We start from the raw sequence: 12729 nt of genomic DNA, 5'->3' as shown, positions 1-12729 counted from the left end.
TGTCATAAAGCTGTCATAATTTCAATAACTATCCACGTTAATTTTGTTACCTTAAAAGAGGAAAATTATCCTTTCACACAAATTAGATAATCTAAAACACGGAAGACGCTGTGGAAGGAAGGACTTAGTGTAAATTGCGATTCACAGACACAAATGAGTTGTGTTAAGCAGCCTGACAGAGGAATGAAGTTTTATCTTTATTAATACAAAATAAATTGTGGTGAAGTTTACCTGCGAGAATTTGATAAGGTATCGGCCGGTAGGGTTAATGAACTGAAGGTAGCAAGGGAGACGAAGTCAAACCCCAAGGGATTCTATCAAACGTACCAATTAAAACACAAGCTAAGATTGAACCAATACAGTCAAATACCGGCGGGCTAACTGATAACGAAGGAGAAATGAGCAATAATCTGAATAAATATTTTTCAACAGTTTTCACCACCGAAAATTTAAACATGATACCCAAGGCACTGACTCTATACAGAGATAGTGAAGACAATAAATTAAGTGAGATAGTAGTGACTAGTAACGATGTTAGTCACCAGATCCCGATGAGACATTTGCCAGAGTATTAAAGGAATGTAAGGAAGAGCTAAGTATGCCCTTAGCAAATTTGTTTAACATGTCCTTAAAAACGGGTGTAGTACCAGAATCCTGAAGGATAGCGAATGTAATACCGATTTTCAAGAAGGGAGAAAGATCAATATCCTCTAACTACCGTCCAATCAGCCTAACATCAATTGTAGGCAAATTAATGGAAGCAATCATTTAAAACTTTATTCGAAATCACCTGGAGATGCAAAAATTGATCAAAGATTCCCAAAATGGCTTCACAAGCGGGCGTTCATGTCTAACTAATCTATTAACATTCTTTTCATCTGTTTTCGAACCAGTGGACGAGGGGCACAATTATGATGTGGTATATCTCGACTTTAGCAAAGTCTTCGACAGAGTCCCCCACGAAAGACTAATAAGAAAGGTGGATGCTCGTGGCATTAAAGGAGATATTCTAAAATGAATTAGGGCGTGGTTACAGGACAGGAAAGAGCGAGTGAGCATTAACGGCACTAAATCCGATTGGAGCAACGTCACTAGTGGAGTACCCCAAGGCTCAGTAATTGGACCATTATTATTTATTATATACATGAACGACATAGATATCGGCGTAGACAACAACACAGGAAAATTTGCTGATGACACTAAAATAATGCGTGCAATTAAATCTGACGAGGACCCAGCAAAAACTACAGGACGATCTAAAAAATGTTTCGAATGGTCTGAAAAATGGCAGATGAAATTCAATGTGGACAAATGTAAAGTACTCAGTATAGGAGATGTAAACAGGGAAACCAGTTACCAGATGAACAACGATGTTATTGAGAAATCCGACTTCGAGAAAAATTTAGGAGTAATGATAAATAGGAAGCTTAAGCCAAGTAAACAGTATATATTTGCTTGAAACAAGGCTTATAAAGTACTTGGGTTCAAACAAAGGAGTGTTTAGTTACAAGACTAGCGAGGTCATCCTAAAATTATATCTTGAGCTTGTGAGATCTCACTTGGATTACGTAGTTCAATTCTGGTCACCGTATTACAGAATGGATATAGAATCCTTGGAAAGAATTCAGAGGAGAATGACAAGACTAATCCCGGGCGTTTGGAACCATGAGTACAGAGACAGGTTAAAGCATCTTAATTTGCACTCCCTCGAAAGATGTAGAGTGAGGGGCGATATGATAGAGGTGTATAAATGGAAGTCAGGTTTAAAAATGGGACATTACAAAGGTACTCACACTATCCAACCAGGAGCGAACTTGTAACAATGGTTTTAAATTAGACAAATTTATATTCAGGCTCGAAATAGGTAAACATTGGTTTGGAAATAGAGTAGTGGACGAGTGGAACAAGTTACCAAACGTCATTATTAACTCGAAAACGATGGTTAGCTTCAAACATAGGTTGGATGGATATATGAGCCATATTGGTTGGGTGTAAATAGGACTGCCCAGTATGGGCCAATAGGCCAGCTGCAGTTTCCTCCATTCTTATGTTCTTATGTTCTTAAGTCTATGCTTGACCCTCAACACACACACACACATACTTATGTTACTTGTACATTATTTGTCAATCGAGTGACCCATTCCCCAATTATGTAACTATATTTTCAGCCTTCCGGCTGCCATACTCTTTCAATAACCCATTAATTATTATTGTAATTATTATTACACACACACACACACACACACACACACACACACGGAAGGGTCGAGACGTGCCTGGCGCTCCTCTAGGAGCAGCCAGGTCAACTGTTGTGTTGGCCCATACCAGCCCCCTCCCCTGAAACCTCCTCCCCACCGGAATATCAACATGTTCTCGCCAGAAGTTGCTGTTTCATTTAGGAAAGGAATGGAACCAGTGTTAAACAGAGGTGAACAGTGGTGAACGGTGCTTAAGTCAGTGAGAACAACTCAACAGTAACAGTCATACCCGGGTTGACCTTCACACAGTGAGGTCCCAGGTACCCAGTGATAGCGGCCCGTGAGACCCAACAACCAGCGATGTGTTAATCCGTCTACGATAGGAAGGCCTGGGACCACACCTCACTCATATAACACCATCTGTGAGGGAATTACTACACCACGTGAGGCCCCTCATAACACCATATGTGAAGGAGTTACTACACCACGTGAGGCCCCTCATAACACCATCTGTGAGGGAATTACTACACCACGTGAGGCCCCTCATAACACCATCTGTGAGGGAATTACTACACCACGTGAGGCCCCTCATAACACCATCTGTGAGGGAATTACTACACCACGTGAGGCTACACCACGTGAGGCCCCTCATAACACCATCTGTGAGGGATTTACTACACCACGTGAGGCCCCTCATAACACCATCTGTGAGGGAATTACTACACCACGTGAGGCCCCTCATAACACCATCTGTGAGGGAACTACTACTCCACGTGAGGTCCCTCCTAACACCATTTGGGAGAGAGTTACTACACTACGTTTTTGCTGTTCAACACCTACAATAATCTGTATGTTCACTGTATGTTCCTTTACCTTTATCTAATGAAGGCTTTTGTTAAACCACCAATGTATGTAATAAGTCATTTATGTCCAATGTATATTTTCAGCCTTCGGGCTGCAGAACTTTTTCAGTAAACCGTCAATTATTATTATTATTATTATTATTATTATTATCACACACATGGACTTACCGTCCTTGAGGATGTGGGTTTTAGGCTTCTTCTTAATGAAGCCTTTGCCTGGGGCGAAGACATTAAGCTTCCGCCAAGCATAGGTCACCCCGGCGGTCGGATCCACCATACGGTTGTCTGTGTGCTCAATCTCCTCCATAGTCTGTGGGAAAAGTCTGTACTGGCTTCATTGTATTACGTAACAAACAATTTAAACTGGTGAAAAATTATGTGTACATGAGAATGTTATAAGTTGTGATAGTAGATGTGATAGAGAAGTTAAAACAAGAGTAAGTCAAGGCAAGAGACCAATTAATAATCTTAGATATATGTTAGAAAGGAGCAAAAATTTTGTATGGGTCAGTAGCTTTAACACTTATAGTATAAGCACCAGATTAAGTAGATAGAGGCTATCGAAATGAGATGGTGCAGAAGAATGTTAAATCAGCTCAAGTGATAGTAAAAAATATGAAGTAGATAATTTATTAGAGTCATTAGATGACACAAAACCCACTGAGGAGGGCGACAGTTGTCGACGAAACCATGTATCCCCTTCACAATACCAGAAACGATCTGCTTATAGCTCCAAATTATCAGTGAATCATATATAACCTTAATGATAACGCCATATCTCCTTTTTGCATTGAAAGTTTTTTTTAATCCACTCCCTAATGTCACTATACCTAATCTGTAAATCATTTTTGTCCATTGTATATTTTCAGCCTTTGGCAGCTGTGCTTTTCAATAAACCGTTAATTATTATTATTATTATTATTATTATTATTATTATTATTATTACTAGCATAATCTCAGCCCTCCGGGCGGCTCATCCGCTAGGCAACGGTAGGACGCCACCCTCTGGGAGGCTCCACATTGTCTCACTGTTCAGTCCCCAAAATTTCTTCTTCCATCAATAGTTCATTAACGGTGTATGTAAGTTCCACCATGTTTTTCACTATAACGGTACAGCAAAGAATATTTTTTAACATTAAACTGTTATTATTGTATTGTCTAATCATCACTACAAATAACACCACCCATCATCACTACATATAACATCATCCATCATCACTACATATAACACTATCCATCATCACTACATATAACACCATCCATCATCATTACATATAACACCACCCATCATCACTACATATAACAATATCCATCATTACTACATATAACACCATCCATCATCACTACATATAACACTATCCATCATCACTACATATAACACTATCCATCATCACTACATATAACACCATCCATCATCATTACATATAACACCACCCATCATCACTACATATAACACCATCCATCATCACTACATATAACACCATCCATCATCACTACAGATCCGTAAAGTAGTTTCCGAGATTCTCGTGCGGACACACACGGTAGGACGCCACCCTCCGGGAGGCTCCACATTGTCTCACTGTAGTGCATTAGGGTAGACCACATTTTTGGTTTTGCCATTAGCAACAAGTATGTACAGATTTTTTAAAGTTCCCACTCTGGAGCAACCAACATAGAACTGTCCACGAGAGAAGCAAGGAAACACTTGCTATCCATGCCAAGTTTGGTCTGGGCGGTTCATTCGCTAGGCCAAGGTAGGACGCCACCCTCCGGGAAGCTCCACATTGTCTCACTGTTCACTCCCCAAAACTTCTTCTTCCATCAATAATTCATTAACGGTGTATGTAAGTTCCACTACAACGGTACAGCAAAGTATATATTTTTAGCATTAAACTGTTATTATTTTATTGTCTAATCATCACTACATATAACATCATCCATCATCACTACATATAACACCATCCATCATCACTACAGATCGGTAAAGTAGTTTCCGAGATTCTTGTGCGAACAAGCAAACAAACAAACCCACCTACAAACAGACAGGCGGCTCATTCCCTAGGCCACGGTAGGACGCCACCCTCCGGGAGGCTCCACATTGCCTCACTGTTCAGTCCCCAAAACTTCTTCTTCCATCAATAGTTCATTAACGGTGTATGTAAGTTCCACCATGTTTTTCACTACAACGGTACAGCAAAGTATATTTTTTTAGCATTAACACCGTTATTATTTTATTGTCTAATCATCACTACATATAACACCACCCATCATCACTGCATATAATATCATACATCATCACTAAATATAACACTACCCATCATCACTACATATAACAGCATCCATCATCACTACATATAACACCAGAGAGAGAGAGAGAGAGAGAGAGAGAGAGAGAGAGAGAGAGAGAGAGAGAGAGATTATTATTATTATTATTATTATTATTATTATACAGGTACAATCATGTTGAAATATTCGTCAACAGATAAGGGTGTGATGTAAGCTTAGTACTGAGTCAATAAGCTGATGCGGGAAATTAAATTCCACTATGTCTCAGCTATATTACAGACACTGCGTCTCTGATTCATATAAGTGATTTAAGGTTATCATTGCAAGCACAAACTCAAGTATACAGTATAATTGAGAAGTGAGGGCTGGTTTCATTGGCAGTGTATACTGAATACTAAGGCTTCGGTACACAATAAGGCAACATGGCCGGTACTGCTCTAGATCTTCTTCACTTCCTCAACGTCAGGTTTTTATTCACAGTGGGGGTGACTGTGGATTCCCAGGAGCTGACCATTAACCTAAAGGACAGGAGGCGGGCGGTTTTTCTAATTGGCCACTGCACCCCAACTGTATTGTATAGAGACCCTCTTAACAATGAATCTTAGTTAGATTTTTTTTTTAGTGTTATAAGTACTATACCTCCTCTCATTCAGGTAAAATGTCCAGGTATCTTTTTTATAATTATCTTTATTCACTCAAAGTTAAAACTACAGGATGTAGGTATTAATGCATAGCTATTTTTCTAACCTAATAATGACTACAGGATAATGTTCCTTCAGAGCCACCAATAGCCTACAAGTGCAGCTTTAGGTATACATTACACGTACAGTGTTGTTTCCGTGATGATGGCATGATAGAGGTAGTGCCTGAACCTGGACAATAAAATATTATATATCTGAAAATAACATAATCTAATCACACACAGAGCCAATAATGTGATAACACTGCACCAGCACCTCCCTCCGGTACAGTCCCTGGTGTGATAAGTCTTTCACGGCTCCAGTATCATTTGATGCTTACACAAGTCAATAAACATATGAACATTTAACAACTTATTCCCACCACTACATATGTAAACAAAATAAAATAAATAACAATAATAATAAGATGTCTGGAAGTGGCTGAGTAAGGACTAAAGGTCCAACAAGATCACACAAAATCAATATCAACCAATAACAAATCTCAATAGTCAAATGCCAACTCCCAAAACACAAGAGAGGGGGGTATACTCAACTTAAGATGTCTTGAATAAAGACGAAAGCTATAAATATATATTGGGATACATGCGATATGACATAGCGACAATTTCAGTATATTCAGTTATAACAATAAAACATGTGCCTCTTAGTCGTTAAATAACTAAAAAAAATCTCCTTATTCTGTCTTTGATGTGATTCTAAGTTCTCTTCATTATTTATTCGTATAAAGTTAAATAGATCTCTTTATATTATTTTTCTACAACTTAAAACATTTCCTCTGCCACACTTGTGTCTCTCATTTAATGTCAAATCTCATTTTATCAATATCCTCCTAACACACGTATTTTCTCACTTTCCTTCCATTTAACTCTCGCCCTCCCTCATATCCTATCATTCCATCTCTCTCTTCCTCTTAAAAAATGGACACACATAAGTAAAAAAGGATAATATTTACTTGGAAAAATATGCTAAAAATACTCACTGATCCAAGACATATAACACGAATATCAATAGAGAGTTTTAAAACATGTTTGAAGAGGTTGGAGGATGTACAAGTAAAACAGCACAAACTCGTATAAATAAAACCAAACCCAATAAATCCATTCTATGATTGTGTTGGCTCAAAGAATGATTTTTACTTATTTAAGGCGTTAAGTTTAAACACACAGTCCTCTGATCTCAATTCTTCTTCTAACTAACTTTGTATCGCATTTATTGGGTAATATGTAAATTATCAGGGGAACATAAGGGATGGATAAATTAACTTTGTACTGATGTTGCAAATATTGAAAATTATCAGCGGCTTACAACGATTTATTCCTCATCTATATCAATTTGAATAGAGACATGCATATTAGTATAGGTAAGAAACCAGTTTGACGAACGTGGTCCGTCTCCGGGTATACTTCGTCAAAACTAAACTTGAAATTAATAGATACAAAAATGTACAGAATTGAACTGAGAGCATTTGAGAATTATGGCTACTAAAAGGCAGCAAAATTGAGTCTTGGATTAAGCGGGAAGTATGAAAAAAAATAAAGAGAGGAGATGATAGAGACGCTGATAATAGATACATAGAACATAAGAAAATAAGAATGGAGGAAACTGCAGCTGGCCTATTGGCCCATACTGGGCAGTCCCATTTACACCCAAACCCATATGGCTCATATCTCCATCCAACCTATGTTTAAAGCTAACCAGCATTTTCGAGTTAATAATGATGTTTGGTAACTTGTTCCACTCGTCCACTTCCCATTTCCAAACCAATGTTTACTTATTTTGCTCCTAAATCTAAATTTGTCTAATTTAAAACCATTGTTACAAGTTCTCTCCTGGTTGGATAGTGTGAGTACCTTTGTAATGTACCATTTCTTAAACCCTGACTTCCATTTATACACCTCGATCATATCGCCCCTCACTCTACGTCTATCGAGGGAGTGCAAATTAAGATGCTTTAACCTGTCTCTGTACCCAAGGTTCCTCATGCCCGGGATTAGTCTTCTCATTCTACTCTGAATTCTTTCCGAGGATTCTATATCCATTCTGTAATACGGTGACCAGAACTGAACTACGTAATCCAAGTGAGATCTCACAAGCTCAAGATATAATTTTAGGATGACCTCGCTAGTCTTGTAACTAAACACTCCTTTGTTTGAACCCAAGTACTCGAAGTCGGATTTCTCAATAACATCGTTGTTCATCTGGTAACTGGTTTCCCTGTTTACATCTCCTATACTGAGTACTTTACATTTGTCCACATTGAATTTCATCTGCCATTTTTCATACCATTCGAAACATTTTTTAGATCATCCTGTAGTTTTGCGGGGTCCGCGTCAGATTTAATTGCACGCCTTATTTTATTGTCATCAGCAAATTTTCCTGTGTTGTTGTCTATGCCGATATCTATGTCGTTAATGTATATAATAAATAATAATGGTCCAACTACTGAGCCTTGAGGAACTCCATTAGTGACGTTGCTCCAATCGGATTTAGTGCAGTTAATGCTCACTCGCTGTTTCCTGTCCTGTAACCACGCCCTAATCCATTTTAGAATATCTCCTTTAATGCCACAAGCCTCCACTTTTCTTATTAGTCTTTCGTGGGGGACTCTGTCGAAGGCTTTGCTAAAGTCGAGATACACCACATCATAATTGTGCCCCTCGTCCACTGATTCGAAAACAGATGAAAAGAATGTTAGTAGATTAGTTAGACATGAACGCCCGCTTGTGAAACCATTTTGGGAAATTTGATCAACTTGTGCTTCTCCAGGTGATTTCGAATAAAGTTTTAAATGATTGCTTCCATTAATTTGCATACAGTTGATGTTAGGCTGATTGGACGGTAGTTAGAGGATAGTGATCTTTCTCCCTTCTTAAAAATCGGTATTACATTCCCTATCCTTCAGGATTCTGGTACTACACCTGTTTTTAAGGACATGTTAAACAACTTTGCTAAGGGCATACTAAGCTCTTCCTTACAATTCTTTAATACTCTGGCAAATATCTCATCGGGACCTGGTGACTAACATCGTTACTAGTCACTACTATCTCACTTAATTTATTTTCTTCACTATCTCTGTATAGAGTCAGTATAGAGTCAGTGCCTTGGGAATCATGTTTAAATTTTCGGTGGTGAAAACTTTTGAAAAATATTTATTCAGATTATTGCTCATTTCTCCTTCGATATCAGTTAGCCCGCCGGTATCTGACTGTATTGGTCCAATCTTATCTTGTGTTTTAGCTGATACATTTGATAGATTCCCTTGGGGTTTGACTTCGCCTCCCTTGCTACCTTCAGTTCATTAACCCTACCGGCCGATACCTTATAAAAATCTCGTAGGTAAACTTCACCACGATTCATTCTCCTACCTATAGCCTTCCTTTGTCCAATAATATTCTTTAAATAATTATTTATCCATTTAGGGTCATTCTTGTTTGACCTGAGTTTTCTGTAAGGTTATGCTCTACCTTTGTGCATAAAGTAACTCATTATTTAAATTTTGTGGAACTCGTGAACCTAAAATCTTGTGATCTGGTCATCCTCAACCGTCAGGTTTCCAGGTAAGGTGAGGTCGCCCTTTGTGGATACATTGTGTGAGGTCACCTCATGTGAGATCATGTAATTAACCCCCAAGCCTGATCCCCCTTCTCTCAGCTGCCTCTTCAAACTATCAAAGTTTGTCCTTCTAAAACCTGGGACTTTAATGGAATTTTCCATGCGGTTGCCCTGAAATTCTAATTGAAATCTTATTTCTTTGTGATCGCTGTGAGCAAGTTCATTCCCTACCTCGACAATACTAATGGGGTTTTCTTTGTTTGACAGAACTAATTTGAGTATATTATTACCCAGGGTGGGTTCGGTTATATGTTGGCTTAGGAAACAGTTCTCTATTGTTTCAAGAAAATCCTCTTATTCTGAGTTATCCATAAGGTCAATCCAATCTATTTGGCTAAAGTTAAAGTCGTCTACTATACAGACTTTGCTATGTATGGAAGCCCTGCGCATTGCATCCCAAATAAGTCGCTAATTAATTCTATCAAGATTAGGAGGTCTATATGTTACTCCTGTGATAAATTTTCCCTACCATCGATTAATTCTATCCAAATTGTTTCTTTAATACGCTCAGTTTTTATTTCACACTTCAGATTATCCCTTATATAGATTGCTACTCGGCCTCTTTACCAGATCTGCCTATCGGTATGGAATAATTTGTAACATGAAATTTGGTATTCGACTGGCAACTCAAAGTGAGTCTTGGTTTATCTATGTTTCGGTGAATGCTATTATATCGAATCCTTCGGTACATACCAACGCCCAGATTTCATCCATTTTGTTTCTCATACCTCTATTGCTTGCGTAGTAGACATTTAAGTTAGTCCTGTTCTGAGTCCTCTCTTTGTCACATTTAGGTTTTAACTCCCTGCCAAATTTAGTTTTGTAATCATCCCTAGCACTATTTCCCTGTAGCCTTTCACTTTGTTTACCCACTCCCACTGCAGTCTCCTCCACCCCATGCTCATATTGTTCTCCTAGCAGTTTACAGGTTTCGACATCTTTTGAACTGCCCTTTAGAGAGAGCCAGCCAGGGTTGCCACCCCATCCCTAGACAGATGCACCCCATCCTTAGCATAAAGGTTCCTATTGCCATAAAGGTTGTCCCAGTTGTCAATGAATGGCACTGATATTGACTTCCAATATCTGTCAAGGCAGCCATTGACACCAACTGCCCTTGACAACCATTCATTGCCAACTCTCCTTCTAGGCAGGACACCACATATGATAGGGATCCCTCCCTTCGACCTGATACGTTCTATAGCTGACTTGAACTTATCAAGAAACTCCTCACTCCTACTCCGGCATATATCATTGTCCCCTGCACTAAGGCAGATAAAGGGTTTGTTCCCATTGCCATACAAGATATTGTCCATCCTGTCAACTATATTCCCCACCCTAGCTCCTGGCAAACACACCCTCATCCTATTTTTGTTTTTACCACAAAAAGCTCTGTCCAGGTACCGTACCTGGGAATCGCTAACAATTAAGGTTTACCTACCTTCCTTGTCAGCCTTGTCCCTGACTAGGCTAACGTCCAATTCGTCTATCAAAGGACTGAAAGAGTTGGTACACTTATCTGTTGTTGTTGTATCCTTGGTGTGTTTTTTCACCACCAGTTTCGTCGTCCCTTTCCTCACAACCTTCCATTCGGCTGAATTTTCGTCAGTAACAGGTTTTCCTTGTATCGTTTCTTCCTTCATCCTCGCCATCACTTCCTTTAATTTCAAGATTTCTTCCTTGGCCCTTTCTAACTCGGCCCTCTGAAGGGCAGAGCCCTGTTCACAAGTAGCACTAGCCATTACTGACAATTAATCCCGGGAGCTAAGCCTGCCGTGACCTTTCCTCTAGTGAGGTCAGAACACAACTGGAATGTGGAAGTGAGAAGAAAGTGTCACACACACACACACACACACACACACACTTCATCCTTGACCACCGTAGGGTCAAGATCTATTCAGGCGCTGCTCCTGCTGAGCGGCGGCCCCTCCTTGGCCATGTCAGCCCATTCCTGAATTCCCTCTCCCCTACCCATCCTCACCACTGGGATATCTACATAATCAAAAGTGACAATTTCGTTTCGGAAAGAAGTCGGATCAGTGTTGAATAGTGATGAACAGTGTTTAAGCCAGTGAATTTAGAGAGTACCAGTGAGAGCCGTGACCCACCACTGAAATAAGCACCCCTGGGAACTGACCACCATCTTCTGACCAGGATGGTGCTAACCCGTCCACCCTGGGAGGAACAGAGGGCCGGCTATGCACCTAACTATGAGATAACACAACATCACCGAGCAGAGTGAGGTACTCTGATACCACCCGGTGTCTCTATGTCCGCGTGAGGTCCTTCATATCAACACCCGAGGATGAGTTACTACACCACGTGATGTCCTTCATATCAACACCCGAGGATGAGTTACTACACCACGTGATGTCCTTCATATCAACACCCGAGGACGATTTACTACACCACGAGAACACCACACCACACGATGTTTCCATGACCACGTAAGGTCCTTCATATCAACACCCGAGGATGTGTTTGCCAGAAGCTGGGATGGGGGATATAATTGACAGGATGGACAATATCTTGTCTGGTAATGGGAACAAACCCTTTATCTGCCTCAGTGCAGGAGGCAATGATATTGGCCGGTGTAGGAGTGAGGAGCTTCTTGATAAGTTCAAGGCAGCTATAGATCGTATTAGGTCTAAAGGAGGGATCCCTATCATATGCGGTGTCCTGCCTAGAAGGAGAGTTGGCAGTGAATGGTTGTCAAGGGCGGTTGGTGTCAACGACCGTCTTGACAGAAATTGAAAGTCAATATTGGTCCCATTCATTGACAACTGGGACAACTTCTACGGCAGATGGGACCTTTATGCTAGGAATGGGGTGCACCTGTCTTGGGATGGGGTGGCAACCCTGGCTGGGTCTCTAGAGGGGGCAGTTCAAACGATATCGAAGTCTTTAAACTGCAATGCGAGCGGGTAAACAAAGTAAAAGATTACAGGGAAATAGTGTTAGGAATGATGACAAAACTAAATCAAACAGGGAGTTTAAAACTAAACGCTGTAAAGGAGGGACTCAGAACACGACTAACTTAAATGTCTACTACAAGAACAGGAGTGGTATGTG

The 12729-nt window shown here is 39.9% G+C and overlaps 1 pseudogene; it reads right to left on the bottom strand.

The window, feature by feature from the left end:
• LOC121869673 overlaps nt 1-12729 on the bottom strand; it is a 69662-nt pseudogene that overhangs the window by 53266 nt on the left and 3667 nt on the right.

The sequence above is a fragment of the Homarus americanus genome, unplaced genomic scaffold, assembly GCF_018991925.1.
Source record: "Homarus americanus isolate GMGI-L3 unplaced genomic scaffold, GMGI_Hamer_2.0 scaffold32583, whole genome shotgun sequence".
Lineage (NCBI taxonomy): Eukaryota > Metazoa > Arthropoda > Malacostraca > Decapoda > Nephropidae > Homarus > Homarus americanus.
The sequence above is the reverse complement of the archived record's forward strand: the minus strand, read 5'-3'. Positions and strand labels throughout refer to the sequence as shown.